The sequence below is a fragment of the Pinus tabuliformis genome, chromosome 9 (assembly GCF_031772625.1).
Source record: "Pinus tabuliformis cultivar Carrire ecotype Pingquan chromosome 9, CPIR1, whole genome shotgun sequence".
NCBI classification, from domain to species: domain Eukaryota; kingdom Viridiplantae; phylum Streptophyta; class Pinopsida; order Pinales; family Pinaceae; genus Pinus; species Pinus tabuliformis.
In genome coordinates, this window is record NC_142307.1 from 757,185,488 (window position 1) to 757,193,229 (window position 7,742).

At 38.3% G+C, this 7,742-nt stretch overlaps 1 pseudogene across 1 annotated transcript; it reads right to left on the reverse strand.

The window, feature by feature from the left end:
• Positions 1-229: 229 nt before the first annotated feature.
• On the reverse strand, positions 230-3,729 carry LOC149150923 (uncharacterized protein C24B11.05-like; annotated as a pseudogene). The gene is made up of 8 exons (XR_016263254.1): positions 3,672-3,729; positions 3,482-3,547; positions 2,978-3,075; positions 2,369-2,406; positions 2,092-2,179; positions 1,727-1,970; positions 943-1,008; positions 230-414 (listed from the first exon to the last, which is right to left on the reverse strand). The product of XR_016263254.1 is annotated as an uncharacterized protein C24B11.05-like (transcript).
• Positions 3,730-7,742: the final 4,013 nt, after the last annotated feature.

Below are 7,742 nucleotides of genomic sequence, written 5' to 3' on the forward strand. Positions count from 1 at the left end.
TATTGATCAATCTGTCTGGAATTAATATTATTGCATCCAGTAATGGGATTCTTCAGATCAGATGCACATTTCGACAAGGTTAGAGACTGCAGGAGTTTCCTTTGTCGAGAGGCAAAACTCAAGATTACAGAGAACAGGGGTTTCCTCTAACCAGAGTCAGACACTCCAATGGGGATAGCCTACTCTTTTTTTTCAGTGGGGGAGGGGGATAGCCTACTCTATTCCCTCATTCAAACAGACTATGGATTATGCAGTGACAACAGTTTCAATAGTTGCCCCTGCTCCTCTTGAGTGCGTAACATTTTTGGTGCTCTCTGCATCTGCTTCTTCCCAAATCTCGGGCAGAGCTTCTCTAATGTTGTGAATACTTTCAAGGGCAAAATCTGCTCCCTCTGTTCGGAACGAAGTGCCTACCTGTTAACCTATGTTACCAGAAACGGGACGGTTGCCACCGTTCCCCGTATAAAACGTGTAAGAAACGGAAACCAGACGGAAACCAGACGGAAACGCCGTTTTCTACGGTTATTTTAGCTAACGGGTGCATATATTTTATGGGAAATTTTTTACAGGTGGTAGTTCGCATTCTCAGCTTGTATTTTCACTCTTTATTGTAGATTTCAGTCATGTATTCATTCAATAATCTAGAGGCTTATGCCAAGTATATAGAAAGTTGATTATTTATGTACTATTGTCCCTTTTTTAGTTGATTTGTTTTCCTTTAACACATATACGATTAATTTTCTCTCTCCTCGTTTCTTAGAGTGCGAAACCTCCCAACTCCGTTTCTCGTACCGTTTTCGTTTCTCGTTTCGTTTCCCGTTTCTCGTTTCTGGTAACATAGCTGTTAACGGTGAAAGCCAATGTTAAAATTAGATGAAGATTCAACCAATTATGCATTTTTACAAAAGCATTATATCGCATTTACAATTATATGGTCTTTACCAATACGGTATGGAGGCCTGCACGCTTTCCTGCGGCTATATTCCTGGGACTGTAATCAAAGAAAATCTGCACGGAAACATAATAGATTTAATAGAAACTCTTACAATAGATGTTGTTGAAATGATATGCATAAGGTAAATAAAAATGAATGATGTCGAATTGGAGGTTGCCAGATTGGTTTGAGTCTAGATTACAATTGCGTACAAAAGTCCCTTTGTAGCTCCTCTCCACTGAAAAGGGGTTGTTCGGGAACAGATGTATAATTGAGCAGTATGTGGGAAGTGATCAGACTAACAAACATCTCTTTCTCACTTAAACGTCTTTGTCGCACACCTTCAGATTTATGTTTTGGGACTCAATACAATATTCTCTTCGTAGATCCTCCTCGTTGAAAAAGGACTGTTTTCAGGGACAAGTGTATAATTGTGCAGTATGTGGGAGATGATCAGAGCAACATGCATCTTTTTCTTGTGAAAATACCACTGCAACATAACTTCTCAAAAAAAAACTGTGTCATTCACCCTGGGGGATTTCAGCCAGAATGGCCATTTTTAGAAAACGTCTAGATATAGAATACCCCTGTACCCTCACACTGGGGCCAAAGCAGAGATGTTAGCTATCCTTGTTTGTTTACTAAGGGGGATTTGGTATAAACTTTCTATGGTACCTTGATGAGTCAATATTAATGCAGATCTATACTGATTGCTAATGTATTATATAATTCATTTTCATGAAAAAATGGATAGCTGAAGGAAAATGGCCATCAAAATCTTTAGTACCATACCGTTCTTTGTGGATCAGCGTTTGCAGGGCGAAGAGCCTGCTCCATGGCATCTTTTGAGGGCTTGCAAATTATGGGTGTCTTCGGGATTGTAGAGTTATTAGCGGACATATTCCATTCATTATTCCTTTCAGTAATTTTTGAAGGAGGATTAAGTGTCTCAGCATATTATGCCTTCAAAGCAATCTTCCAATCCCAGCTTGTTAAGGGCCTTTGCAGCATGAACTTTGTCACTGTTTGTAAATATCTATTTTTGCAAAACAAAGTTACAAGCGGTTAACGAGCTCGCTAATAAGTTTCCAAACAAAACTTAGAACTTCATTTAATATCATCGTAAAAAGAATTTGAAGGGATCCATATGATCTTACAATTTTCCTCTGAGGCATGCTTAATAACAAGTTCTTCAGCACAGGATCTGGTTTAAGATTCTCATATGGCAATCTTCTGTGAACAAAACTGTAAAAGAAATATTTGTTTCCAGTGAGTGAAGCAGGATAGCGTTTAAGGCCAAAAGCAACCAACGGTATTCCAAACAGTCTAAACAAAAAAAGTCGAGCCACTGGCACTTTCTCTGATTTTGTTGAAAGTTGAAACATTAGATAGCCATAAATTTACCAACCGGAAGATAAAAGATTTCTTAGATACCTGTGGTAATCGTCATAGTCAAATTCATAGCCCACTGCCTGCGTAGAACAAAGAATATTGTCAAAAATATGCAATGAATTTAAGAACATGAAAAATCTAGAAAAAGGATCTCAATTCAATTGAGATTCCTAGCCATGACGTTGATCATGATTCCATATTTTAGAAATTGGTATGGATAGTAGTTGTTAAATAAAAACATCTAGAACACCTTAAATTTGTATTCATATATCATCATTACTGGGGCTAGAAGAGAGTTCCTTGAGGCTTAAAGACCACAGATGAGAAACAGGGTTTCAGTCTCATGAATTTGCAAAAGATATCTTGGCAGAGTAGTGACCAGTAAAATCATAAAAAACCATAGAGAAATTATGGATAGTATGTCTCAGATGTTCTGCAGTCATTCCAGGAAGCAGGTTCTGATTGACGGCAGCTGATAACCCCACTCTTAAGCCACTTGCTAAGTTGCTAACCAATGACACATAAGGGGGGTTGCAGAATTCCTGAGTAATCAGCTACAGAAGGCTCCCAATGCTAAAAATCAGTCATTTTAACCTTAAAAGTTGAAATACCATGTTGAATTACATGAAACAATAAGGATTGAATGCTTACCCTGAGTCCAGCCATGGTTGTCCCATAAGTTTTATACAGCTCTCTGCTCAAGTCAGGGACTCCGCTCTTTTCAACTCCCAGTTTTTGATTCACATAATCTATCATACAACAACCAGATCGCACACAGAATTCAAACCTCAAAAGTTCCCTTAATGGCTTAAGAGATGTCTATATTGCATCTACAACCCCAGTAGGGGTGGGATGATCCAACTGTGTGTGCAACAGCGCGTTAGATATAGACAGTAAATTGGGCGTATTGAATATGAACACTGAGCCCACAGTCCATCTGGGTCTGATCACCTTCAAGTTGCAAAGTTGGAGATGCATATAACAAGCTCACGTAAATTCCAAGGAATTAAATAGTAGCAATCTAAATATGCAACTCCAAGCTTTCCAGTTTGCATTTCAGACTCTGGTTTAGATTAAAATCTAAAGATTAATATTTCCTTAAAAAGAACACTTAAATTGCATAATTTTTGAGGGGCAGATTAGCTACAAGATTACCTCTGATGTTGTTGGTGCATGCTGCAGCTAATCCGGAGCTTAAGGGATATAATGTGTCATCCAGATCTAGCACAGCAGATTGGAATAAGAAACGAATGCATACACCTTTAGCTTAATACCATTGAAAAAGGAAGAACTTAAAAAAGGAAGAACTTAAAAAAGAAAGAAACAAGTGTGATGCTCACCAAACCGAAGGTAGTCAAATCGAGGCCCTGCTCTGTCACGAGTCGATTCTCAGCCAGCACCATTATGGATGACTCTGCAATACATATACCAAAAAATTATCATCCCGATACACTGAAGTATATGCACATCAAAGGCATGAAAACAAGAAAATTATGTTCCAATTATGAAACTCCGATAATTTCAGAAGAATCAAAGAAGATTGGCTGTAAAAAATACCAGATATGTTGAATATGGGGAGAAGAGCGAATGCAATAGGGCAGGAGGCAATGCATGTTGAAAGAAAGAAAGAGGGACTCGCAGAATAAAATGTAAGAGAGAAGGGCATAAACAAGCTAACGATGTTTATGAAATGAAGGGGGGAATTGAAGGAGAACATTGGGTGGCTTAAATAGATCTCCGAACGGCTCAGATGAATTGCTGCGAATCTTCCATATTGTAGTCACAGCCTCGTTTCACATTCATTTGGCGTGCAATTTGTCGAGGATTCCTCCCAGTTTTAGAAACTCAAATTTAAAAAAAAATAAAGTTAAAGAAAATGGGTACCGTGTTTTGGTTCAGGAAACACGTTAGAAACGTTTCATCGTGTGAATGACGTGATTGTGTTTTCGTTGAAAAAGTTTAGAGTTATATAGAAAATGTATATCGACGGCCAAGAAATTTAGACGTTGAAAAGGAATATGGCAGCAAGGGGAGTGCGCACAGAGATTTCGAGTGATTGGCCAGTCGTAACGAGAACCTTCAACGGAGTTCTTGAGAACCATTTCCTTTAACATCTGCGATTTGTTTTCTATTAAATACAAAAAAAATTAATAATTTCCTCTTGGCTTTTGTTGTCTTTCTTCCACGGCCAGTTGTTGTGCATTGGATGATGGTGGTTTTGTAATATTTGATTGTGTACTCCAATGCTCTATTTTCATTTTCAATCGTTACAATTCTCATCTCATCCCATCTTTCAGGCACCAAAAATTTAGGTGCCCTCCAATCCATACTCAAACTTTAATTTATTGACAGATATTACTTTTATATATCAAAAAATTTTGTTTTAGAAATTTTTTGAGAGATTGATCAGGATTTTGGTTTCTATGCAGTTTTTAATAGCTCTGATACCATGTAGAAATAACTCAAAATTCGTAGTTGCTAATGAATTCAAACTGAAAACAATAGACACAAATTTCTTCTATTCAATATGCGAAAGAGGAAACATACAATAGAAACACATTCAATCAATTTATCACAATGAACACAATGTTTTTCTTGGGGAACCCCACTGGAAAAAACCCCTAATCTGTTTGCATTATATCAAATGAGAATTTGATCTATTACAATGGTAGCTTAAATCCATGAAGCTCAACCTACACTGCAATATTTATCTCCTTCCCCTGAGTCTCCTCTAGCAAAGACTTCGCCAAATATAGGCCTCATACTCTTATTTCCTTGCACAATTATTGAGGAAATTAGCTCCTAAAGAATAGGAAAAACTCCTACTTTCTTGTGCAATTCCCAAAAGAAAAGTCTCACTTGCTACATGCATGCAAACGCTGTACACTCACTAATATATAATAATGATTACATTGATTCCTTTTTCTTCTATTCAACTAGGCAATTCCAATTTCATGCATGACTAGGGATACTTTTAGTAAATTGACGAGTTAACTGAGAGATTAGTGAGTTAACAACAATTACAACTTCTCAACCGAACTCCTACTAAATCTATTCATGTATAGAGTTCAAATAACTGAGTTTCACTAACTATAACTCCATTAGATTGCTAGATCTTAACAATCAACCCATGCACAACTCTACTTCTTGCCCACAAACTTGAATTGGTTGACTTAACTAAGTGACTTGACCATGTCACTCCTGCAACTCAAGTCATCCTGATGCTGTGGAAATTCAAATTTTCTGCATTTGACTAAGACACAAGTCAAATGAAGTATTTTCTTACTAAAATTTAACATAAATAACCTTTGAAAATCACATTTGTATAAACAAAGTTAATGAAATAAATAATTCACTTACAAAATTGGTGAAGATATCAAACTGAGTATCTTTCATCGATGTTTGTTCCCAAGTAATATTGATAAATGGCTTAATGCATATATTCATTCCATAGTTGAATTTGGCCCATGACGTTGGAATCCAACCCCTGGATGAGGACCTGGTTCTAGGGTTTAACAAAGGAAGTGACAAAGGTAAACAGGTAACCATGGAAGCGCAGGGAGGAGGGAGCTCCACTTCCTCCTACAACAATGTAGTTTCAAACAGAGGAAGGGCAGGGAAAAAGAACAAGCTGCTACACTCCTCGGAGGACACGACAAAAAACACTGAAACCTAGAAGGCAGAAAGCAGCAATACCCATGCAAAGCAAGGGACCCACGAGGAAGACCGACAGGAGGAGAAAGCAAAAAACAGAGGTCAGGGAACAGAGAATGGAACCAAGATGGGACCTTGTAAACCCAAGACCAATACTAAACCGCGGGTAATAATGAGTGATCCAGCCCTGCAAGAGCATAGGGATCATATGGCAAACTATGCTATAATATGCAAGTTTATGGGAATCTGGCCAACAGAGAAAGCGTTGTACAATTGGATAAAATACAACTGGAAACCAAAAGGGGAGTTAAATATACATCTTGGATCCAAAAGTTTCTTCACAATCGTGTTCATGAACATGGAGGATAGAGATATGATTTTTTAAGGAGGACCATACTTCTATGCGGCAGCTAGTCTATATATGTGGCGATGGACGATGAACTTTGTGCCAGACCGAGAAACATTCACATCGGTACCGGTGTGGATTAGACTTTACTCCTTACCTCTAGATTATTGGATGCCAGAGTCTTTAAAAGCCATAGGCAATAAATTAAGTCATTTTTTAAAGATTTCAGAGGCAACACTATGAGGTAAGTATACCTCCTATGCCCGTATATGTGTGGAGATGGACCTATCAGGAGCTCTTCCAGATGAGGTCATTCTAGAAATCTATGATGACAAATGGGTTCAAACAGTTGACTATGAGCATATTCCATTGAGATGTCGCAAATGTCATGAGCATGGACACCTATTCAGAGATTGTCCTCTTAATAAAAGGGAAGAACATATAAGCACCAGTAAAGAAAAAGACCATACAGGTTTTACTTAAGTGGGAGGGAAAGTGAAAGGAGGGGGAAGGAAGATACAAAAGAATCCCAATGATAACAAAACAAGAAGTCACAATAGATTTGAGATCTTAAAAGAAAGAGAAGACGCTGAGGGCAATCAAAGGAAAACAGAGAATCAGGCAGAAAGAGGGAAAGGACAAGAGACCAGCATGGAGTTCACATAGGAACAAAGTGAACACACAACAAACCCACTGAGCACCATGGAAATAGAAAAAGACCATGAAAAGACTCAAAGTGAAAGTGGTACAGAGGACCAAGACTTACAGGAGATCCTGGAAAGGGAGAAACTAGAGCTAGAAAAGTTTCTAGAACAAGGAGAAAACCTGGGAATAAACTCCATACCACAAGAGGAAGTAGACAAGGTACAACAGATATTCCTTAACAAGTTACACCAAAAAACTGTAGGAGTCAAAGGAGGACATGACAACCAGGAAAACAAAGGGGCTTCCTCAATAGGGTGAATAACCGGAAAATTGGCAAAAAACCCCGGCAGGGAGAGAGGAAGAAAGAGACAGAAAGAATTGCTGCTAAAGTGTGGCAAAATCTTGATTGACTCAGGAAGGATGAGATATCTTTCTAGTTACTCCTTCAAAACCTCACCTCAATGAAGATCACAACCTGGAACATCAGAGGACTAGGGTGTAGAAGAAAACAGAGGAATCTAAGTAATAGGATCAAAGAGGAAAAACCTGACATAGTGTTTATACAGGAAACCAAATGCTCAGTGGAGAAAGTCAAAGAAAAACATGGCAAATGGCTAAGTAGATATGAATATCTTGAGGTCAAGGAAAATAAATCTGCTGGTGGCATTCTCACTCTATGGGATCCGCAGAAATTTGGTATGCTTGACGCAGAGGCGTCCAAACACCACCTCTCCTTGATTATCCAACCTGTAGGTGACAGGGAGTGTTACA